The 25619-nt window shown below is 48.3% G+C and overlaps 1 protein-coding gene across 1 annotated transcript in view; it reads right to left on the bottom strand.

Moving 5' to 3' along the window:
* Positions 1-25619, bottom strand: part of PLCB4 (phospholipase C beta 4) — a 221014-nt gene that overhangs the window by 162492 nt on the left and 32903 nt on the right. The gene's annotated exons all lie outside the window — the stretch shown is intronic.

Genomic DNA, 25619 nt, shown 5'->3' with positions numbered 1-25619 from the left:
TCTTAAATAAGCAAAATATTGCAAGAGTGCTCATGTTTCAAGCATGTTTTTATTTTAAGTTAAAAAAGAAACCCTTTGTGTTTGTGTCCTTTGTAAAGTTTATAGCTCCTCTTCGTGGCATTACATTTTATGACGCACGTGGCCCAGCCCGACAAGGTCTCACTTGTCAGATCCGGCCCTCATAACAAATGAGTTAGACACAGAAAATGAGGAACGGGATGGGTTCAGAGATATCCCGCCAATAGCTGAGCGCAGTGCTCTCTCAGGACAGGTGTAACTTTCGATCTCTGAAACATGAGGAAAACACACTCCAAACTCTTTTCTCTTCCATGTCAACCGGAGGAAAACTTCTGATTGGGATTGTTTCCAAGATGCACACACCTAATTCTGAATTCCAATCTGCAGACCAAAATGTACACAGGACCAAGCTAGGTTTGAAGTGGGGGGGGTCTACAAAGCCAGGAGAGCATCCAGGTTTGTAGGAAAAAATCTGAAAACTGGCAAAAAAAAATTAAAAAACCCCAAACCAGAGAAGAGATGTTTGCACTTGTATACATGCATCACAACTTTAAAAGAAAAAGAAAAGCCAGCAGATGTCCGAGACAGCAGAGGAGGTGTTGATGGGGGGGGCAGGAAAGAGGAGAGGGGAGAGGGATGGAGGGGGGCAGCACAGAGAGGGCGTGGGAAACAGCGAGGGGGGGAGGTATTTCTCTCCCCCCCCCCACTCCTCATGGGTCTCCTGCTGGTTCTTCTAGAATCCTACAGTAAGAAAAGTGAAGACAGCACAAATACCGCCGTTGTGCTTCTATCTTTTCCAGAATAAAGGGTGCCAGAGGCTTAAAGGCTTTACTGGTTGGCTTCTTCCAGATAAGACCTGCAAGAAAACAAGGATTTTCCCAGAATGGATTCTGGTACATGCTGGTATGTACAATAAGGACACCAGGAGAGCCCTGCTGGATCAGACCAGGGAGGGTCCCTCCAGTCCAGCCTCCCGTCTCACTCAGGGGCCAGCCAGTCCCTCCGGAGGGCCAGCAACAGGGCAGGGAGGCCGATGCCTTCCTCTGATAAGGACCTCAGAGGAGCCCTGCTGGGTCAGACCAGGGAGGGTCCCTCCAGTCCAGCCTCCCGTCTCACACAGGGGCCAGCCAGTCCCTCTGGAGGGCCAGCAACGGGGCAGAGAGGCCGAGGCCTTCCCCTGATGTTGCCTCCTGGCTCTGGGATTCAGAGGTTCAGTGCCTCTGAACGTGGAGGTTCCCCTCAGCCACCATGGCTAGAGGTCACTGATAGACCTCTCCTCCATGAATCTATCTAATCCCCTTTTCAAGGCCATCACTACATCCTCTGGCAGGGAATTCCACCTTTTAATCATTCTCTGAGTAAAGGAGAATTGCCTTATGCCCATCCTGAACCTACTGCCCATTGGGTCATCAAATACGGTTGCCATCCTCCAGGTGGTGGCTGGAGATCGCCTGGAATTACAAGAGATCTCCAAGCAACAGAGATGAGCTCCCCTGGAGAAACCGGGTACTTTGGAAGATGGACTCTATGGCTTTTTTACCCTGATGAAGTCCCTCCCCTCCCCCAAACCCCGCCCTCCCCAGACTCCACCCCCCCAAAATCTCCAGAAATTTCCCAATTTCCCTACCTGGGGGGGGGGACGTGTTCCCTCTAAGCTGAGCTCGTGTGAGCTAGCTCACAGTTTTTTAGGCTCCAGTTCACACGTTTTTGTCTTGGCTCAGGAAGGATGGGGCTCCAGAGCAAACTAATTCATGCGGTAGCCAAATCGCTCGCTCACAACTTTAAGGCCAGTAGCTCAGCTCACAAAGTAGAGTTTTTGCTCACAGGACTCCACAGCTTAGAGGGAACTTTGCAGGCTGGGGCTGACAACCCGAACAGTACAGGCTGGTGCACCGCATAAAGCAGGGATCCCGTCAGGCCCATGAAGCCCCTGTGGCCACGCGGCCAGTCAAGTGTAGTCAGACGCAAGGGCCCCACCGTGTCCTCAGCATAGGGCTCCTCCGCTGTCTGCACGGGTGAAAGGGCTGTATGGAAAGCCTCCGTTCTTCGCATCACACACCATAAACATCAAACACCTCCAGCCAAGCCGGCATTGCGATATAATAGAGGAGAGGAGACAATAAAACGCCACACAAGTAGTTGAGGTTGGTGTATAATGGGGAAGAGCAGCACGTCACGGGCCTCTATAATGGGGAAGGGGGGAAAGGTGAAGAGAGGGGGGGGGGACAGAGAAGAAGCCGAAGAGGGAGGGAGGAGAATCCATCAGTCATTCGGAGGAAGCTGGAGTGGAGAGGAGGGGAAAGGAGGAAACCAGGAGAGGTTACACCCACCCCCCCCCCCCCCCCTCTCTCTCTCTCTCTCACACACACACACACAGACAAAGCCAGCCCGCCCGCCCAAGGGCAGGGAGGAGAGAGAGGGGATTTTTTTCCTGAAATACACAGGAAAAGGGAAGGTGGCAGAAAAACTAAAGCCAACCCCAAGCGGGTTGGGGAGGGGGGGAGGAGAGGGGTTCTGAATCCCCCCTCCCCAGGTGTGAAGGGGGGACGGGAGGGGAGGGGATCCTCCGCAGTGCTCAGCCCCAGGTCCAGGCCAGTGGGGACTCGGGAGGAGAAGCGGCAGCAGCAGCACTCCAGACCAGAGGAAGCCGCACCACCATCGGGGTTGGAAAGGGGGGAGGCTGTCCTCTCCACACCTATGTCTGTCTCCCCCTCCCCCCCCCCCGGGGGGGCTTGATGCTTCAGGCCAGGAGGAGCACCAAGGAGGCCCAGACAACCCCCAGAGGGCCTCTCCTCTCCTTCCTTGGCTCGGGCTGTGATCTGGCTGGCGCTTGGCCCCGGCCCGGGCAGTGCCCGGGACCAGAGCCACCCGGATGGCTTCTGCAGCACCAGGTGGGTTTTCTTTCTCCCCCCCCAAAAAAGGCCTAAACAGGTAGGAAGGGGGTGATGTCCAAGGTGGGCGGCAGCTCACTTACAATTACAGGGTTGCCAGGTCCGCCCCCTGACCACTGGCGGGAGATGAGGGGGGGCAGGGTCACCAGATCCAGGTTGGGAAACACACAGAATCACAGAATCACACAGAGAGTTGGGAGGGGCCACAGAGACTCTCTAGTCCAGCCCCCTGCCCAAGGCAGGACCAGTCTAAAGCATCTCTGGCAAATATTCATCCAGCCTCTTCTTGGAAGCTTTCCTGGGTCCCACGATGCCCCCCCTCCCACAGTGGGATGGAAGCCTGGGGGGCCAGCCGTGGTGCCCCCACCCTGGCCGCTGCCAGCAGCGGGGGGGGGGTCTTTCCTCAAAACTAGGGTTTCTGGCACGGCTATTTGTGGGGCGGGGCTTTTAATTAAGAGGGCAGGGCCCTGAAATGCCCCACTGTGGCTATGGGCCTGGGTGGCAGCAGATCCCACGATCAAGTGTCCATGACATAAAGGACCTTTCTCACCCCTCACGAATCTACGGCCACCTTCCAGCATTGTGCACGGAGGAAATAATTATATCCACGAGAGCCAGTTTGGTGTCGTGGTTAAGTCCGCGAACTCTAATCTGGGAGAACCGGGTTTGATTCCCCCACTCCTCCACTTGCACCTGCTGGATGACCTTGGGCAAGCCGTAGCTCTGATAAGAGCTGTTCTTGAAAAAGAGCAGTTTCTGTCAAGAGCTCTCTCAGCCCCGCCTACCTCGCAGGGTGACTGTTGTGGGGAGGGGAAGGGAAAGGAGTTTCTCAGCCGCTCTGAGGCTCCTTTGGGTAGTGAAAGGCGGGGTAGAAATCCAATCTCCTCTTCTCTTCTTCTCTTTCTCCGCACCTTTCGCAATTTTAGAAACCTCTGCCACGTCTCCTTTACCATCCCCCCGGCCTAAGAAGTCCTAATTGCCTCAACCTTTCTTCATAGATGAGGAACTTTTAATCATTTCGATCAGGTTTTCCTCCCCATTCGCCTCAGCTCCATGATAGCCTTTTTGAGATGGGGCAACCAGAACTGTACGCAGCATTCCAAATCCATAGATGCATATAAAAGTGCCCAGCCGCACTAGCGGCAAGAAATGTCTGTAACCTGCAAGCTCCCTCGACTCATGTTCCCTCCTTCAAATGAGAACATCAAAACTATCCAATGACTTGGAATAATAACCGAAAAAGGCAAAAACGAGAGTATATATTTCCTGACATAGCTCTGAAGGTCTATTAAATTATTCCAAAAGAAAACAGTAATCTGAGTGGAGAAGCATTTATGTTTCCCACTGCCAAAGTCAACACGACAATCTCTCTCCAATTCCCTATTGTAAAAGCCCTAAGCACTATGATTATATTGTATGCCGGCAACGTACAGTGACTGAGCAAACAACAGAAGAATTTCTTGTTCAACAGAATTCCAAACAGCACACAAAAGAGGTTCCCGTAAAGATACAAGCACCCAGCACAGTAATGATGGAGTAGTTTGAGAAGACTGGGATGGATGGCAACGTGGATCACTTTCTTCACACACTGAATCGTATGTTCGGAAAAACGGAATCTTCCTTGCTGCCCACCAAATCACGTGGCCACAGGACTTTGCAAGAATTCGAGAGAGGAAGGCCACAAACCTCAGGATACAGAAGTAATACTGCTAAGGCCAGAGGGGCCATTCTGGAATAATTGATATGATTTTTGCCCGACACTCAGATAATTTTGAACCACCTTCTCTCCCACCCATTCCCCAAGTCCCTGATTTCAACCTTCAAAGAGACCCAGAACTTAGGCCTTCAAAGGTTGCTAACGTAAAAGATTGCAGCTGCTACTGTTTTTACACAGAACCGGACTTCCTGACGTGTCATTGCGACACTTAACACTAGTTGTGTGATGGGTAAGGTCCAAATGCTTAGAACAGGGAGCGAGAGAGGAAAATCCAGCTAGATCCTGTGGATGTGTCGCACGGATGGTGAGGTCTTCCTCCAGGTTAAGGAGACCTCCTCCCAAGCAGTGAGTTGCTTGTGCCAAAGGGCGGATCCAAGTAACAGGCGAAGGTTTCATTGTTAGCCAGACAGATTAACAGGATCCAGTCAGCAGAATGAAACAAAAGTTAATTTCTAGAAACTTTCAAAGTTTAAACATTTGCTTTTATAAAGTTAAACAAAAGGAAGCATTCACTGAGCAAACATTCATGTTCAGGTGCACAATTAATCAGTTGCATCAGTTGATAAGAACAAACGTTGATCCAGGCCTTCTGACTCCAAGGCAGGAAGGGGGGGAAGAGAGGCGAGTACTAATCTTCCCGTCCCCCCACACACTGACCCGGAAAAGTAACAAAACAAGGAATAACCAGGAAGGGGGGGAAAGTGTAGCCTGCAAAACAATTTGAGTGCCTGGATACTGGCAGGAGGGTTGGAGTGTCGCAGGAGAATTTTTTTAAAAAAAATGCAGCCTTGTGTACTTACCAGAAATGACACATGGTAGTTCTAGGAATAGCTGGAAACTCTATGGTAAAGCCATAGGGATTCTGGTGACTCCTAGAGTTACCTCTTTGTCACTTCCGGGAAGAACTTCCAGGAAGTACATGACACTCTTTTAAAAACAACAACATTTCCCTGCTGCTGCTCCAAGGGCTAGTGGACAACAGGATCCATGGGCAGGGATCCCTCACACACACACACACACACTAGGGGCCTAGGCCAGTCCTACGCAGAGTTGCCTCTCAGGGCACGGTTTGTCACAACGGAGGCTCTCTCGGTTCCAGGACTGCAGGGAAAGGCAAGAAACAAGGAAATCCATGAATCTTTTGCCGCTCTCTTTGCTTGCTGGGCCAGACAGCCGGAAGGAGCCTTGAGAGACCTCCCCACACGCAGCCAGACTGCTGCCCCCCCCCATGACACACAGAGCCAAAATCCAGAGTTGCCTGACTCAGAACACAAATGTGTGGCTCTGGCAAACCATGTTTATATTTCAAGTCAGGCCTAATTTCCCCAAGAGCTCATCTCTGGCTCGGTGGGCTGCTTTAAAGGGACATGTGTGCCAGTTCCTTCACAGTTAAACCCTTCAGGGAAGAGGGGTGTTTTTGTTTTTTAAAGTTGTCCACTGGAGCTCTTTTGCTGCTATAGGGACTGTGCCTCTCCCCCCCCCCCCCCTCTTTTATGACTTGGTCTAGTTTCAATCATTTATTTCTAGCTAGGTCTGGGCTTTTCAATGGCTTCTTGAGGCTTGTGAAATTGTTTCTTACGAGTTTCTAGTAACCTGGAGGATTAAGCAAATTGATAACACTATTTCAAAGTTTTGCAAAGATACTTCATTTTTTTTTTAGTCTTTTTGAGCACGCTTTCTGAAACATTCTAGTAGATTGATTAACCATGCTATGGTTCTGGAAAATGAGCCTTTAGAGGAATATTGGCTGGGCTTGATCCAGTGAGACATTCACGGCTATTTATATTTCTGGTATTTTATTAACTGCGACTTAAGCTGTCTTGTCTCCAGACAAGAGTGAAGAAGCCATCCCTCCCTGCATCGGGACAAGGGAGCTATAACTCTGCCCTGAAAAGGGCATGGAAGGGGACAGTATTTCGTGAATTAGGGGTCGCGTCACATATAGAGAGCATTCCGGTGTACATTCATTAGACCAATATATCCAGTTCTCAATGTGGCCAAATCTATGGATACTTAAATCTGGAAACTGGATCTATGAACAGACAAGACAGAAAACTTTATTTCTGCAGAAATCACAACAACTATGCGCCGCTTCTCAACCCAATTGCAAGCAACAGTGGGAGGGCTTCTAGTGCAGTTTGGTGTCGTGGTTAAGTACGCGGACTCTAATCTGGGAGGACCGGGTTTGATTCCCCACACCTGCACCTGCTGGATTACCTTGGGCAAGCCACAGTTCTTGTGGTGTATTCACTCCATCCAAAACCATGTTAAGCTTGAGACCTCAGCCGGATTCTAATCTGGAACAACACCATTGGCTGAAGCATGATCTGTAACCAATGGAATGTAAGAGTCTGTGCTGGAGGGAAGAGAAATGATTGGGTGTTATCTCTGTAACCTGATTGGATGTTAAACTATGTAAGGGCGTGGCTACCCGAGCCCGGGAGAGTTTAAAAGGAGCTAAGCTCCACTGTTGTTTTTGTGTGTGTTGTCGTGTCATCTGATGCTGTGTGATCTTTGGAAGTTCTCGTTCTCAATAAAGCTGATTCACTTGTTACTTACTTCGTTGTTGAGTTGCATACTTAACAGTTCTGACAAGAGCTGTCCTTGAAAAAGAGCAGTTTCTGTCAGAGCTCTCTCAGCCCCACCTACCTCACAGGGGATGTCTGTGGTGGGGAGGGGAAGGGAAAGGAGTCTGTAAGCCGCTTTGAGACTCCTTCGGGTAGTGAAGGGCAAGGGATATGAATACAATCTCTTCTCTTCTAGCATCCTGGCCCCACTGGTGGACCTCCTGATGGCACCTGGTATTTTTGTGTGACCCAGAGTGTTGGACTGGATGGGCCACTGGCCTGATCCAGCATTGGCTTCTCTTATGTTCTTATTGGCAAGACGCTAAAATGGGTAAAAATGGAGATATCTGCTTGAGAACAGTAAGCACTGAAAATGAACTGAGGTCAGGGGTAATCTGGTTGTTGACTATGGTTTGGAGGGGAAAAAAATCCTGATGGCAGTTCTATCCCCCCCCCTTCCTCCTCTAAGGGGCTCCGGCCGGCAGACGCGGCTACAGTCTCTTCTCCTCCATTGTTATCCTCACAAGAATCCTAGAAAGACAGACCAGGGAGCAGTGTTCCCTCTAAGCTGAGTTAGCGTGAGCCAGCTCACAGATTTTTAGCCTCCAGCTCACACAGTTTTGCCTTAGCTCAGGATGGATGGCTCCAGAGCAAACTAATTTATGCTGCAGCCAGATCACTCTCTCACAGTTTTAATGCCAGGAGCTCACAAAGTAGAATTTTTGCTCACAAGACTCTGCAGCTTGGAGGGAACATGGGGAGGGGTGTGTGGTCAGCATCCCACAGCTTCATGGGGGGGGGGGAGGAAACACCAAGGATTTGAAACCAAGTCTCCCCAACGGCTGTTCAAGTACACGCCAGAGTAAAATATCACCCACTGCACCCTTTTTTCGCCTGCTCCATTCAAACGCTGCAATCTCATCAGCATTCTTAACACGGTCTTCAGTTAATGTGGGAGACCTTTCCAGACTTTGCAGAGGTTTCCAAACATCATCAATTTAATGGCCAACACATGGCCAGAAATTATGGCAAATTCTACGGGCAGCAGAACTGAAAAACTCGAGCAGCATTTAGACCAAGCTTGAAACTGCATTAGCCACGCAGAGTTCTTATTACGAATGTTAAAAAAAAAAAAATGTAACTGCAGGAAAGATTAGTCTTGAGGGAAAATACGACACAACACGAAACCAGATCTCACAAATGCCGATTTAAATGGCAAATGTCTAGTCATCACAATGTACCTCCAGATTTGCTGAACAGAGGTTTTATTTTATGATTAGGGCTATTTTCAACAACAGCCGGGGGGGGAGGGGGAGACTGTATCTATCATACCCCAGATATATCATACCCCCAGACCTACCCCCCCAAAAAGCCCTAGCAGGATTTCTATGCATTTGTGGTATAAGCCCTAGTGTGTCTTCTTGAGAAAAAATAAATATAAGACAGCGCCATATTTTCGGGGAAACACAGTAGATGAAAACCAGTAAGTCAGAGTAGACTGGAAAAGTGACTTCTCCCCCTCCCCTGGTCACTAGAACAATCTAGCCTCGGAAGGGAAGGCTGTAAGTCCGTGCACTTGTAATAAAGTACATGTAAAGGCCTGAGTGCTTTTCAATAAAAAGGGAACAGCACGCCACAGGATTTGTCCTGTCGTACAAGTCAGGATCAAAAAGGGATTGTTGATGCATCTGAACAGACCACTGCATGATGCAAAAATAATGACTTTCTGTTTGTGTTTGTTTTTAATGTGCACAATTGCTCATGTACAAGGCTTTACCAAAAGAAAACATAATCCACGGATCATACAGCTGGGGAAATAGCAAGCTGTGCATCGACAGCCATCTTCACCAGTTCCAGAAAACTAAGCTGGGAAAGCAGTAAGGGGAAGAAAGAAAACCCAGACGCATCAATAGCACTTACTGGGAGGTAAACAGAAACCACTGAATCTGGAACGAAAATTTGGAGGCCCTGCTATACAGGGAGTAGAAAAACAACAACATAAGCAGACAGCGGGGACAACAATAAGAGCCCCATGTGTAGAAGGAAGGATTCAGATATTCACACAAGACTCTCCCTTTGCAGATGTAAATGGTTTCATATGTAGCGTAACTGCAGAAAACTCTCTTGGCTAATTAGTTTCTGGTCACTTGCCAATCCACTGAGGAGGATATTAAAATTGACAGTGTTACGGCGAGGACCGATTGTGCCGCGAAATGAGATCACAGTCGCCCTGACCTGATCGCTTTACAGGGGCTTGAGGGAAAACCCCAGAAGGTCTAAGAACATAAGAACATAAGAGAAGCCAATGTTGGATCAGGCCAGTGGCCCATCCAGTCCAACGCTCTGTGTCACACAGTGGCCAGAAATACCAGGTGCCATCAGGAGGTCCACCAGTGGGGCCAGGACATTAGAAGCCCTCCCACTTTTGACCCTCCCCCAAGCACCAAGAAGACAGAGCATCACTTGCGCTAGACCGAGAATTCCTATAAGAACGTAAGAGAAGCCAGTGCTGGATCAGGCCAATGGCCCATCCAGTCCAACACTCTGTGTCACACAGTGGCCAGAAATACCAGGTGCCATCAGGAGGTCCAGCAGTGGGGCCAGGATACGCAAAGCCCTCCCACTGTTGCCCCCCCACCCCCAAGCACCAAGTAACCCAGAACAGCATCCTGTGGACCAGCGGCAGACCATCTGGAATTCCCGCGACATCGACAAATGTGAACTCCATGTACACGACACACAAAGGACTACCCACTCTTTTGAGGTGATTACGGAAGGAAAGAGGGCGGTGTGTATTCCACGCAAAGGACCAGGAGGCATCCGTTTCTGTTAAGAGTGCCTCAAAGGGAACCCATCCAGTGACCGTCCTCCAGCAGACACTGCAAGATTCCTCCTGAACCACCCCCACCCCTGTCGCTCCCTCCCACTCAGCCAAGCTGGGCCCTTTCCCTCCAGCCCAACCGGAGGAGAGCCTCTTCGAGGAGAGGAAGGCCCCTGGGCTGCATGGAGTGGAAGGAGGAGAAGAAGAAGAGATTGGATCTATACCCCATGGCCCTTCACTACCGGAAGGAGTCTCAGAGGGGATTACAATCTCCTTTCCCTTCCCCCTCCCCACAACAGACACCCTGGGAGGCAGGTGGGGCTGAGAGAGCTCTGAGAGAAACGGCTCTTTTTCAAGGATAGCTCTTGTCAGAACTAGGCTTGCCCAAGGTCATCCAGGCAGGTGCAAATGGAGGAGTGGGGAATCAAACCCAATTTTCCCAGATTAGAGTCCGCCTGCACTTAACCACTACACCAAACTGGCCCAGCCCTCCGCACGTGCAGGACTCCACGCTTTACTGATCCCGTGATATTTGAACACAACCAAGGTAAAGGGAAAATGCCTCCTTCGATGCAGCATATTTTCCTCAGCCAGAAATCATCTTAGGTATGAGCTAAGGGGGCATTACCAGCCACTGATTTACTGTTCCCATCTGTGCCGTTTTCAGACCTATTCTTCTTATAGGATTACAAAACACAAAATGAACAAAATGTTTTGCAGTTAACAAAGGACAAAAAAGGGAAAAGGAGGGAAAAAACCTGAACCTAAAACCTAGAATTCAGAACCTAAAAAGGTTAGTCAAGAATAGAAGAGGGCCAACTCTAAAAAATCTAATTATGAAACATAATTGTATTTTTGTATGTTTCATAATTAGATTTTTAGAGTTGGCCCTCTTTTATTCTTGACTAACCTTTTTAGGTTCTGAATTGCAGTTAACCAACCCAGTTCAGTTTGGGCACGGAGTGGAAGTTTTAGTTTTTCTCGTTTCATTTGGATGTCCCCCTGTAATTTGATTCGCTGTTCTGCCAAAGACCTGTAAGGAGGCACCTGAATGAACGAACACCCTCTCGGCAACACAAGTCACAGACCCTCCCTCCCCCCCAAAAAAAGGTCTGGCTGAAGGTCCTTTCCCCTCCCTCCCTTCCCATCAGTCCCTAAAGCTCACGCTGATTGTCTCTGAGTGGACCACGGAGAAGAGCTGATCCAAACAATCTGCGCTCTTCCCTCTCCGGACTCCCGCCTTCTCATTTCACACTCACTTCCCCATCCGGAAACAAGCCAGCCTGATCTAGGATGACTCCTTTCTCCTCTTCTGAACGCCACCGTTTGCTAGCACTTCAGTGTGTGTACTAACTGCCAATTAAACTCTCTTATGAAAACTAAACGAAGTATGAACAATCCTATTGTACTCACTAGGAGAAAACAACAGGACTTGGACAAGCGACAGAAACTGAAACGAAACCTTTACGTATCCAAACGGCCAAGTTCGTGTCCGGATGATTTTACAGTCCCTCTCCTGGAAGAGGCCAAGATGCCCAAGTGGAGGCGTCTCACCAGACATTCCCCACGGGTTACAGCCACCCCCCACGGATGGCCACTGATGGAAACTCAGCAGGTATTAGCGGCCAACTGCTGCCAGGAAATAGCAGCTATAACCAAGGATACAGAAAGCTGTTAACTCACTACAGGCAGCTGAGTTATTCCTTGAAGGTATAGCTTTTGTGTCCTCGTTTGCCTGTTCACCTCAATAAACATTCACACACGTAGCACTCCAGTGTTTCAGGTTATGTGGCCCAAAATGCTCTGCGATTGGATAGCTTCAGTATCTTGTTTCGTATGCATAGAATGTTGTTCATACCCTGCCAGGGGCTGAATGTAGAACAAAGTTTGAGTCCAGCAACACCGTTAAGATAATGTAGAACAAAGTTTGAGTCCAGCAACACAGTTAAGATCAAGATAGTTTAATTCTGGGTATAAGCTTTTGTCTGTGGGCACAAAAGTTTATCCCCAGAATTAAACCTCCTTGGTCTTAAATTTGGTGTCGTGGTTAAGTGCGTGGACTCTAATCTGGGAGAACCGGGTTTGATTCCCCCACTCCTCCTCCACTTGCAGCTGTTGGATGACCTTGGGCAAGCCGTAGTTCTGGCAAGAGGAGTCCTCGAAAAAGAGCCATTTCTGTCAAAAGTTCTCTCAGCCCCGCCTATCTCACAGGGTGTCTGTTGTGGGGAGGGGAAGGGAAAGCGGTTTGTCAGCCCCTCTGAGACTCCCTTGGGTAGTGAAGGGTGGGGTGTAAAACCAACCTCCTCCTCCTCTTCTTCTTCTTGGTGCCCCTGGACTCAAACTTTGTTCTCTTGCTTCAGACCAACACGGCGACCCCCTTGCATCTGTCTACAGGAGCTAAATGTGTGTGTGGGGTTGAGAGGGGAGATTTTTGAAGCTGCTTCTCTGCTGGAATTCATAGGGAGACAAACTAAGTTAGAGGTGGCAAAAAAGTCTTCAGATCATCAGTCATCATGGCCTACCAACAAACTTCCTTAAACGCACAAGAGGAAGCAGAAGTCCAGTGCGCCTGAAGCAGCAAGTCATGCAAGTGTGAACCTTCAGGTGAGTTCATTGCAAGGGTCCCTGAGAGGGCCGACCTCGAAGACAGTGCGGAAACTTCCACTGATCAACGAGGTTGCTAGTTGGAGTGGGCTACAAATGAGATCAAACAGCGATGGCTTAACGTTGTGCGCGGGCTACGTCTTCATTGCCAGTCCCAATTCTACGTACATTCAGTCTGGAGTCCAACCTGAAACGCCATCTGCCCCGACACGTTTCTAAAGTTCACCTCATCACCAGAACAATGCTTTGCAGGCGGGGATGTTAATTAACAAGCGTAACTTCCTGTGGTGGCTGTGAATGAATGTCGGCCACGCAGAACGCCGGTTAGTTTCACGTCACTTAAGAAACGGGAGGCGTGACGGGCGCCCCCCCTCAGCCGCTCTGACAAAGGTTCACGGGATATCCTGAGACACGGATCCCATCCAAGGGCGGGAGGTCCGTCTTGAACGAACGATCCATGTTCCCATTCAAATAATCCATAATCTGCTCTCAGATTCCCTCCGATTAAATGAAATAAATAGCAGGTGGCGGAAAGATCTTGGTCACTCGGATTCCAGCCAGAACAGAGACTTCCTTTAAAGGAAGACCAGCGCGGCGTTGTAGATACCTTCTTAGGACCAGCCTGTGCTTGCAGACGCTGTTGGGTGACTAATGGTCCTGCTGCCTCTTTGGGAGTGGAAGGCCAAGGCCAACATACATAGACATGGCACCGTGAGGTGTCCCACATCCGCGGTGTCCGGAATTATTAGGAAAGGGGGAAATAAAATGACCAAGGGGGAGGAAGGCAATTACATTCCAAGAGGGGAAACATGGAACCTTATAGCATCAACAGAGATACAGAAGGTTAAAAGAATTACACAAGGGATACATGAAAGCTATAGGAATCAATATTTCTAAATATTTCTATACAGCTACAAATGAGATCGAACAGCAATGGCTTAACGTTGTGCGCGGGCTACGTCTTCATTGCCAGTCCCAATTCAAGGTGCTGCTGGCTTTAACCTATACAAGGTGCTACACAGCTTGGGACTAGGTACTAGAAGGAACGCTTATTCCCACCCAGTCCTACTTGGTCCCTGGGTTCAAACTCACAGGGCCTCATTTGTGGCCTTTGGAGGTAAAGTAGGTGACGTAAGAAGAAGAAGAAGAACAGAAGAGATTGGATTTATACCCCATGGTCCTTCACTACCCAAAGGAGTCTCAGAGTGGCTTACAAACTCCTTTCCCTTCCCCTCCCCACAACAGACACCCTGTGAGGTGAGTGGGGCTGAGAGAGCCCTTGACAGAAACTGCTCTCTTTCAAGGACATGTGCCAGAGCTTGTGACTGACCCAAGGTCACATCAGCAGGTGCAAGTGGAGGAGGAGTGGGGAATCAAACCCAGTTCTCCCAGATTAGAGTCCGCACACTTAACCACGACACCAAACTGGCTCTGCACCAAACAATGGGATCTTACAAGACCCTGCGCGACTCCGGACTGCTTGCAGAGAGAGGGGGCTTCCCATGTTAATGAGCAGCTAGCTGCTCACGCCCACAGCTTAGAGGGAACCCTGGTTGGATCCTTCCCTTATGAAGACAGGCTGCTGTGTCTGGGACCTTTTAGCATCCCCACTTGCCAGCACGACGTTCTTCTTGCTCTCTGTCCCGTTGAAACGTTAGCAATGCCTTCTGCGCCTTCCTAAAAACTCCCACAGCCTTCCTCAGTGAGAACTTTAGTATATAACAGATCCTTACACAGTTCTGAAATTCAGATAACCTGGTGTTTAAGGGCCAACAGTTAACATCAACCGCAGTAGAACTTTTTTAAAAAAACATACTGAAACAGAAGACAGAAGAAAGCTTCAACCCAGAATAAAACTTTGTTGGTCTTAAAGGTGCCACTGGGACTTAAAGATTGTTCTGCGCCTTCTAACCCTGTTTATCCTATCTTTCTAACCTATTACTCTTAAGGCTTCTAAGGGTGCGTTCAGGCGGCTCTTTAGATCCACGCGAGGCATGGGTGCCTCATGGATTTAAATGTAATGTCTAGATATCAACATCTGGGAAATGTCCATCTTCCATGAGCATCCCATTTTGCCGCGCTTAGGAGCCGTACTAAAAAGATATTACTTTAAATCTAGAGTTTTCGGTTCTGACGGGCCACTCACGGACTTTCCCCCGCCTGATCGTTCCAGCACGCAATTAAAAATGGCGCCCTTTCGGGATGGTCTGACGTCAGACCATCCCAAACGGGCACCATTTTTTAAAAAGTCTTGATTCTGCGCATGCGCGAATAACCAAGGACGCAATATCACTCCTATGCACATGCGCAAACTTCTGTTTTTTTAAAAAAGCCACCGTGTGCCTCATTCAGTGGAAGCAGCACGCGGTAAGGCGATTCCCCTGGGGGATGTCTGATCATGCGAGGATGGATTTAAAAAATTGGGATAAAATTTGAGCAGGCATAATGGTGGGATCTGAACGCACCCTAAGTGGTAGATGTGACTTTATGTGTTTTCAAATATTCGCCCCCATCTTTTTCTGTTACGGCTTACCCACTAAAGACCTCTCCCCCCCCCACACACACACACTCACCCCACCCTGGTAAAGAATTTGCTTCACCCAGTCAACATCAAGCTCCTTTTAAACTGATATTTATTATCTAAAACATTGAAATATTAAACAACAGAAAACAAGCCTCCTTCTACTCCAGCTCCTCTTTAGCATGCTTGCATATCCTCTTCTAATATGTAAAAGCCACATTCAGCCCCTGCAGTGTTACACTCATGCTCCCACCTATTCAACACATCTTGGTTGTACATCAGTACATTATAGTTCTACAGTGTCAAATATACCTAGGCGAGAGTAATTAGTATAACTGTGTCAGGCTACTTTACAATCCACTGCACTGTAACGGCTTCAAATGTAGCTGGTTTTGGGATGGGATGAATACTAGCGGGAGAAAGAATGAAGCCCTACAGACAGGCAGGCACACCTCTGAGGATGACTTTATCAGGTCAAAAAGGAACATCTTGTGGGGAACCACATTTTATTTGGAGGTCTGGGGGCTCGATCAAAGCTTTAAAATATTTTCTCTCTCTTACCTGGAGAGAGGCAGGAAGGGGGAAGTCAGCCGCTCCCAAGTCACTTGAAACACCGACCATTAAAGTTGGAAGTGCTAACGGCCTTCTTGGCCGGAGACAATAAAACGGTCAGCTCACTCCCTAACTAGGAATCCTGCACCTTAAGGGACATGGAGACCTACGGGTGCAAGAGACTACAACGTATTTTCCTGGAAGTTTCATGAAAGGGAGTGAGCAAATGGAGATAATCATATCCCTTGGCACTGAGGAAGCGGGGTCCATTTTGGTGGGCCTTTCTGGTGGACCTCCTGATGGCTCCTGGTATTTTTGGCCACTGTGTGACACAGAGTGTTGGACTGGATGGGCCACTGGCCTGATCCTACACTGGCTTCTCTGATGTTCTTGTGTGCTTATGTTCAAGGTCCATTCTGGAGGAAGGAGCTTGAGGGCTGTCATGGCCACATTAAACATACAGAGGGGCTGGCTGCCTGAACAAAACAAATCAAAGTAACGGGAAGCTTTTACAGCTCTTTAACTTCTGCCTTAGAGTAAGCTCAGTTGGGCATTTACAGATTGAGGGGCTAAGGACTGGGCGTTTACACCTTTCTTATGTTCAATCCAAGCCTTTTTTTTCTGGAGGGATGCACTGGAACGAGTTCCAGAACCTCTTCGACAAAATTCTTTTTAAAATGTTTAAACTTTCATGAGTTTTCAGTATACAGATTGAAAGTTCCCTCTTGAAAGTTCTGTCACTGCTTTTTCAAAAAACCAAACAAAAAACCAAAGCCCTGGCTCAATCCATTGCCGTGCTGAGAATATACATGTGGACATTTCACTTTTAATACATTCTTAACTATTTTGAATCCTGGTAGTAGTTCACCCTGCCATACAGACCAACCAGTGTTCGAATACACTATTCAAACAGGGTGGCAGTCAGTTGGTAAATTGCTCCTTCGCTGGGAGTGCACAGGTGCAGTAAACTGTCTGCACGATAGCCAGTCGCTGGGCAGCAGGCGATGAGGTGGGGCCTTGGAACAGTAAAACAAAAAGGGGAGCTGGGAGCACCGGCCCTCGTGGTGAGTAATACCTAAAAAGGCCAGCTGGCAGCAGCGGTACTGAAAGAGGGAGAGAGCAGCCTTCTGAGGCCTGGGAAAGCCAGGAGAGCAGCACATCGGCCAGGTAGAGAGGAGGGCGGCCCACAGGCGCCCAGAAGCCTCGGAGAGCTGAAGGGACCACAGTGCAAGCAGAGGTCAGCAGGAACATTCCACCACACATGACAATCGGGCACGAAGCGTAACAATTCCATTTCCTAGATCTCAAATCTTCATGAATATAGTGACGCTAATCAGCTAGACTTTCACTGCCTCTCCCTCCAGTGCCCTCCCCCCCCCTCTGATCGTTCGGGAATAAAATTACAGCTATAGCTCACAGACAATTTGCAAACTATTAGAGAGCCCAAATTAAATTACAAAACAGTGTAGTAAAAGGACATTCCTGAATAAAGGGGTGAGTGAAGCCACTTGGCCTTCCGCTTCAGTGAAGCTATTTTGCCCTCCGCTTCAGTGGAGAGGGCACCGGGTGCGGGGATTATCAGGCACGACGCACCACAGCCCACCCAAGACATACTGCTTGGCCTTAAAACATATTCAAAGACTTCCCCATTCAAGGTCCTTCTCCAAAGGGCCACTAAAGCTGTGTGGCTTGGAACCAAACAAGTGTCTTCCTAAATCCTTATGGAAACACCACCACACCAATGGGGAGGGGGGCAAGGAGGAGGAGAAGGAAGAGGAGGAAGATGAGGAAGAAGAAGTGGAAGAGGAAGAAGAAGAAGAGGATTTATACCCCAGCCTTCGCTTGGAGTCTCAGAGCGGCTTACAATCTCCTTCCCTTCCTCGCCACACAACAGACACCCATGATGAGGTGGGTGGAGCTGAAAGAGCTCTGCTTTTGAGAGAACAGCTCTGAGAGAACTGTGGCTTTTCCAGGGTCACACCAGCAGCTGCATGTGGAGGAGGAGTGGGGAATCGGACCTGGTTCTCCCAGATCAGAGTCCCCACTCCTAACCACTACACCAAACTGGCTCTCAATAGGAAGCTGTACAGTAATCCCGATATCAAGTGAAGGCAGAGATCTGACAATAAAAAAGGATCCTAATTAGGTATGTGATTTTTTTTTAAATCAGGGGTGTACATTTTTATGTGTTTTAATTTCCGTGCACGGTTGGGAAGGCAACGGTATATTCCTTGACAAGTGTCCCAATGTTGTGTCTCACTTTTATGGCATTTTATCTCACGTCTTTGTTATATATGCCATTTTTACACAAGTGATAAACAAACAAAAATGGCAATATTTCTCTTGCGTTTCATTGCTTTGGTCCCCCCCCAAAAAAGCAGTTGTCCAGTTTTGCCTGAAGTATGGAGAGGCCATAGAGGAAGCATAAATATTCAAATCAAACTGGCATTATTACAAGATGTGTTTAATATATTACATTTTGCCACAAGTCTAACAAAGTCTGCCATAAAGAAACAAAAGGTTTTTAAACACACACTGATTTATCAATGCATCTGAAATGTTCAACATATCAAAAAATGAAGACTGAAATATTAAATGTTATTCATTTCCAACATTTTTATACTTCCTTTCATTCACAAGGCTCCCAAGATCATGCCAGAAATGTATAACAAGAACTATACTATTGAGAACAGGCTACCGCATTGAAGGAGGAGGAGGAGAAAAAGAAGGAGAAGATTGGATGTATACCCCGCCCTTCACTCGAAGTCTCAGAGTGGCTTACAATCTCCTTTCCCTTCCCCTCCCCACAACAGACAGACACCCTGTCAGGTAGGTGGGGCTGAGAGAGCTCTTTTGAGGACTGCCCTTGAGAGAATAGCTCTGAAGGAACTTGTGACTGACCCAAGGTCACACCAGCAGCTGCATGTGGAGGAAGAGTGGAGAATCAAAACCAGTTCTCCCAGATTAGAGTCCACACACTTATCCACTACACCAAACTGGCTCTCGCTAACTAAACACAACGTTACAACCAGCTGCAACAGTCATGAAGCAGATTGTTCACATTTGTGGTGCTGTTAAGAATCGGGCAATTCTAAGAACTTTAAGAATCAGAAGTCAGTATCATTTAATCGAACAAGAAAAATCAACTCTTGTCTCTAAATTCCTAATCATCCATGACTCCCCGAATAAAAACCATTTATGCTCCGCCGGGCGGCAAGTTAACATCCTGTTCCTATTTACAGAGTTTGGCAAACTTCCACATATCAAAATAAGTAAACCTCCTTTATAAAACCCAACCACGTATGAGACATTATAAAGCAAAGCAGTTAACCAGCCACACAGGTTGGGCAACCAGAAATCAAAACACCTTCTTGGAATATCTAGTATTTGTGCTTCACATGTCCCTGACAGGAATACCCCAAAACTTGCCCAGGTTTCTACTGTGTTGTTATTCTGCCTTTAAGGATCAATTCAGTTCTGCTATTACACCAACAGTGCAAACCGATGCACAATGTATGTATCAACAGAAGGATAACATCCAAATCGCACCACGTCATAGTCCTGCCGTACACTGCATTGGTCAGGCTGCACCTGGAGTCTTCTTGTGTGCAGTTCTGGAGGCCTCACTTCAAAAAGGATGTGGGCAGAATGAAGCGGGTGCAGAGGAGAGCGACGAGGACGATCGGGGGCCTGGAGACCAAGAAGCCCTGCGAGGAACTTCTTGGGAATGTTCAGTCTGGAGAAGAGGAGGCGGAGGGGGGACAGGATGGATCTCTTGGAGTATTGGAAGGGCTGTGTCACTCAGAGGAGGGCAGGGAGCTGTTCCTGTTGGCAGCAGAGGAGAGGACTTGCAAGAATGGGTTTGAATTAAGGGCGGGGAGGTACCGGCTGGATCTTAGGAAGACCTTTTTTCCAGTAAGAGTTGTTCAGCAGTGGGACCAGCTGCCCAGGGAGGTGGTGAGCTCCCCCTCCCTGGAAGTCTAAGCAGCAGCCGGACAAACCCTTGTCAAGGATGCTCTAGGCTGATCCTGCATGGAGCAGAGGGGGCTGGACTAGATGGCCTAGATGGACCCTTCCAATTCTGTGATTCTGTGATCTATGAACTGGTTAAACATACGGAGCAGAGGTCCATCAGTGGCTGTTAGCCACAAGGTATAGATGGAACACTGTCTGGGGCAAGGGATGCTCTGCATTCTTGGTGCCTGGGGGGGAGGCAAGAGTGGGAGGGCTTCTGGAGTTCTGGCCCTGCTGGTGGATCTCCTGGTGGCACCTGGTATCTTTGGCCACCGTGTGACCCAGAGTGTTGGACTGGATGGGCCATTGGCCTGATCCAATGTGGCTTCTCTTATGTCCTTATGTCTGGGGCAGTGATGCTCTGTCTTCTTGGTGCTTGGGGGGGGCAAGAGTGGGAGGGCTTCTGGAGTTCCAGCCCTGCTGGTGGACCTCCTGATGGCACCTGGGGTTTGGACACTGTGTGACCCAGAGGGTGCGTTCAGATGGGGCGTTTCAGCCGACATAAACTGTACCAGTTGGAACTGGTGCAGTTTATGCCAGCTGAAACGCAATCACACTTACCTCCTGTCTGCAGAGCCCATCATTGTATGCCCGTTCACACACAGCGGGCATCGGCGGTTTGTTTTTTTAACACAGTTTGTGCATGCGCATAGGCAGCCATCCACAGAATGGCGATCTTCACGCATGTGCAAAACACCCCGTCTTACAATTTAAAGTTTAAAGGTAAGGACTTACCTTTAAAGTTTAAAGAGCAAAGTGGCCTCCCTGAGGTCTCGGACTCCTCTAAGGACCTTTTCTTTTTAAAAAAAAACAAACGCCGGGGCGAAGCTTTGCCCAAGCACATATCGCTGACCTAAAAAAAAAAGGAGGGCGAAAATCGGAAGCCTCGGGCTTCCAAACGGAAGTGGCTCTACAATGTTGGAGAGCGATCAGACAGGGGGTAAAGCAATTACAACCGTTGCATTCAGGATACCACCACTTGGGGACCTAGTGGCAGAATACAACTGTTTAAATGTCTTTGCAATGGTTAGGGACGGAAGGCAGATGTTCACCGTGTGAACGCCGGTAAGTACACCGATTCCAACCGGCACCTATACCGTTGCAAATGCCCTGTCTGAACACACCCAGAGTGTTGGACTGGATGGGCCACTGGTGTGATCCAACATGGCTTCTCTAATGCTCTTACATCCTTACACCTAAACCCACTGAAATCAACAAGTTTAGACTGGAGTAACAGGATTGTACTGTGAGACACTGTCTAAAGACCCGTGTAGGCAATCGTGTTCAGAATGCTACACACACGGGACTTGCCAGTTAAGATGTGTTCTCTGGACCAGGTTACAGGGATTTGCACACAACTCCCACCCTACATTCTATTTGCAGACATCAGTCCGTCTACCATTTGGATCCATGGGCAGGTGTCAACTGATGGGTGGGAGATTTTCACTGGAGGAAACCCCCCCAAAAAAAATATTTTGTCCCCCAGAGGGCATTTGGGGTCACAGCAGAAGGGGAGAGGTGAGGAAGCCCACCCCCACCGACAGAAACCCGTTCCATCTGAGCAAATTACTGGAGGATACAAGGCAGTATCATTCAAAAATATTTTTCTTGACAAAACAGGAATCTTGACCTTGAGAGAAAGAAGATTGCTTTTTCTGTTACATTTTACATAGAATGTATTCAGCAGCTGGCCTACCAAATGATATTTGGCGGGGGGGGACGGACGCTTATTCCGGGGCACTTCTCAAGCTAATGAACATTCAACAGTAGCAGTAATCTTGTAGCAATGAGTCTAATGAGGAACCACAAAATCAGGATGAGGAAAATTACCTGCGCTAAAGGTCTGAGAAGAGCAATTTCTGTCATCATTGAGTTCAGCTCTCTAAGGGGGGGGGGTCATTAACTACAATACGTTTCTGTGGCCCCTTACCAAGCAATTTACTGAAAACCCGGGACAAGGGAAAGGGAGATCTATAGCAGCATGTTCTGGCTCACCATTTTTAAAAGGCAAATTTTAATATTAAACATTCTGTAGCCACACAGACGATTCAAAGGCTCTCCCCTAAGGGACAGGTTTTCCTGAAAGATTGCTCCATTTCTGTAAGAACCTACATGAGAATTAGTTTAGATATGAAATTAATTCAAGTCCCAGGATATGTACATTTAAAAAATTTAAATGAACATGAGGCTAGAGATGTGAAAGCTTAGGAGAAAAACAGGAGTACTAGGAAAAATTCCTACAAGATAGTTTTCTGTTTTCTTTTGGAATAAATGAAATGTGCTAAGATAGCAGAAGGTACCACTGTTCGTTCGCCACTCACGCTCTCTCTCTTGTTTAGTATTGGGTATATCTGCAATTCTGCAGGCAGAAAACTAAGACATTTCTGTTTCTAAATAATATCTACAAATATGCCAAGTAATACAATCTGATATGAAGAAGAAGAGGAGGAGGAGGAGGAGATTGGATTTATATCCTGCCCTTCACTACCCAAAGGAGTCTCAGAGCGGCTTACAAACTCCTTTCCCTCCCCACAACAAACACCGTTTGAGGCTGAGAGAGCTCTGACAGAAACTGCTCTTTTTTAAGAACAGCTCTGGGAGGACTATGGCTTGCCCAAGGTCATCCAGCCAGGTGCAAGTGAACGAATGGGGAATCAAACCTGGTCCTCCCAGCTTAGAGTCCACGCACTTTAACCACTCCACCAAACTGCTAAGTCTGGTGTATCACTTGGCACCTGGGTTCTGGCCACTGTGTGACTCAGTGTTGGACTGGATGGGCCATTGGCCTGATCCAACATGGCTTCTCTTATGTTCTTATGTCTGGGGCAAGTGAAGCTCTGTCTTCTTGGTGCTTGGGGGGGGGCAAGAGTGGGAGGGCTTCTGAGGTTCTGGCCCTGCTGGTGGACCTCCAGATGGCCTGCTGGGTTTTGGCCACTGTGTGACACAGAGTGTTGGACCGGATAGGCCACTGGCCTGATCCAACATGGCTTCTCTTACGCTCTTAAGTTATAGAAGATGCATTTTTATGTTCTGAAAGCAACAAAACAGATGGAGGCTGACTGGGAAGAAAGCACTGCATATATAACAACGTCCACCCAAATTTGGGAGGGGGTGTTTTCCAGAGGGGGGGGAGGACTGATCTGTGGATATGAGCCCCACCTGATCCCCTCATTTCTCATGGCAGGGTCCGCCTGCCTTCCTTTCCTGAGCTCCGTCAGCCTTCACGAGGTCCCGTGCTGGGGCAGCCCCAGAAGCGAGGGGGCGGCATCGCCTTTGCTCCTCTTCAGCAAAGTCCGCAAAGCAGACCCGTTCGAGAGGCCATTTTTGCTGATCTGCAGTGTCTCACGTTTGGATCTCTCTGATCTGTGTCCTCAGGATTTTCAGACTGCTGTTTGATATTGCGTTTCTTGTTTTATTTTGCCTACTGGAAACAGCTTTGAGTGGACAGGGAAAGTGACAATGTACCTTGAATACTAACGCAAAAGGGGCCTGTGAAAGATAACCGGAAATTGTGTGTGGTGGTAGGGGGGTTTAGTAACCCAATACACAACCCCTAGAACACTGTTAGACAAAATGGAACCTGAGGGGCAGCGGAAGATGGATCACTGTTTCTACACAGCTGACAGTCGGGATGCACCTATCGCTTCCAGGACCATTTGCTGCTCAAAGGCGCTACTTCAAGGGCGAGGGAGCGCATCCTCCTCCTTCCGAGAAAGCACCACCACGCGCAGTGACGGGACGGAAGGGATCGCGCTGCAGGTAACGTCCTTTCCTGTCGCTGTGCTCTCCCCCCCCAAAGGAGGCCGAAATCATCCCTCGTGTTTTCATTGCCCCTCAAACGATATCTAAAGCCCCCCCCCCAATTCCCACAAAAGTGAAATATTGAGTGGGGGAAAAGAGTTCCCTTGTTTCAGTCCAGCCCTCCATACGGCAACTGTTCTCAGTCAATCACAGGTGGAAAGCTACGGGTCGCGAAGGCTGAGAAAACAATGGCAAGGCAAGTGGAATTTGGAAGAGGGGCACAAACAACGGAGCAATTGTGGCTGCCCTTTCGACTCATATCCTGAGGACATCTGGCTGTGTCAGAGGCGGTCTGCAGTTGGAGTCACGACTCTTCTGTCCCAAAACCTTCTCAGGGGAAAAAAATCTCTTTAGTAAGGCAGGGCAGTTAGACATCCGTGCAAACCTGGTGATTTAAATAAAACTGCCTACTTTACCACAGCCCTTATATAGTGAGAATCCCTTTGGAGAGCCACTGTGGTGTCGTGGGGAGAAAGCCAGAGTAGGATCTGGGGAAGGGGAAGGGGAAGGAGGAGGAGGAGGAGGAGGAGGAGATTGGGTTTATATCCCACCCTTCACTACCCAAAGGTGTCTCAGAGCGGCTTACAGACTCCTTTCCCTTCCCCTCCCCACAACAGACACCCTGTGAGGTAGGTGGGGCTGAGAGAGCTCTTGACAGAAAGTGCTCTTTTTCAAGGACAGCTCTTGTCAGAGCTACGGCTTGCCCAAGGTCATCCAGCAGCTGCGAGTGGAGGAGTGGGGAATCAAACCCGGTTCTCCCAGATTAGAGTCCGCGCACTTCACCACAACACCGAACTGGCTTAGATCCCCACTCTCCCCGGAAAGGTCACGGGGTGATGACGTTGGGCCAGTCCTTCTCTCTCAACTTCATGTACCTCACAGGGCTGTCGTTGTGAGCATGAAACAGCTGTTTTGAGTCCCGCACTGTAGAGAAAAGCAGTACATAAATATTGTAATTAAAGAATAAAGTCATCTAAATGGAGTTACTTTACTTTAGACATTAAATTTAAAGGGCAATTATCAGACATTTAAAATACTTTAGAAAACAATGCAATGTGTTAAAGGAGCCAGGAACGTTTCAAAAGGACTTAGAATATTCTTGCAATTATACGCTGACAAAGGATCCTTTTTTCAGCATTTCTTGAAAATGTTGCACTTTGGACTGAATATGACCCTGATGGCCAATGTAAATAGAGGGACCAGTTAAATGAAAATCGTGGGATCCAAGGAATTCTTAAAGGGTTTCATATTTCTGGAGACAACTTGGAAGCAAGCAAGCATCCATTACTCAATGCAGAAACTTGATCCCGTGTGGAAAAGCCCCCCCCCCAAGGAAATACCAGATCACACATGCCATTAAATTGACCAAAGAATTAGATATGTTCCCCCCTTATTAACACATACGGAACTCAGTATCCACCCCCACCATCGTATTCACCATGCCTGTAATTGGGGGTACCAACGGCACACTTGGCCTGGCTTAAGACAGGTTAGGTTTTGCAGTGTGAGGGACAGAAGAAACGTATCTTCAGACTGCAGTAAACAGGTATTTGATCCAAAAGATTATGAGAGTAGAACAAAATAAAAATGTCATCCAAATGTCACCGCTATATCTAACTGTAAACTGGCTTGTCCCAGCTTGAATGACAGAAAGCAGCCAACCAGGAAACTTCCCACAGACTTGGGGGCCCTTGCCAGGTATGCAGAAACAACCGACTTTGTAAATTAGCATAAAGAAGAAACCCTGAATGAGGACTGAATATATTTCAGAAGAAACGGAACCTTGAGGGCAGCAGCGTCTCAATCAACAGGTAACCTGATCTGCTCAAACTTCCTGAGAGCGCACAGGATCCCGGAGGAGGTTTGGAGTCACAGATGAACATTTCCAAACGGCTTGTCCACCAGCCCCAGTAATCTAATGCAACCCCTCAACTTTAGAACGGGGTGCTAAGGAGACAAAACCTGCTGGCCTCAGACAGCAGCTAACGCAAATTTCACAGCAATTTCTTCAGGCAAATATGGGAGGAAATGCACACGACCTTTACTACCAAATAAGAGCCCTTAGGGGGTGAGCGGTATACAAATGGAATGTAATAATAATAATAATAATAAT

Source organism: Gekko japonicus, unplaced genomic scaffold (assembly GCF_001447785.1).
Source record: "Gekko japonicus isolate JY-2015 unplaced genomic scaffold, Gekko_japonicus_V1.1 scaffold1258, whole genome shotgun sequence".
In the NCBI taxonomy this organism is placed as follows: Eukaryota; Metazoa; Chordata; class Lepidosauria; order Squamata; family Gekkonidae; genus Gekko; species Gekko japonicus.
The sequence above is the reverse complement of the archived record's forward strand: the minus strand, read 5'-3'. Positions and strand labels throughout refer to the sequence as shown.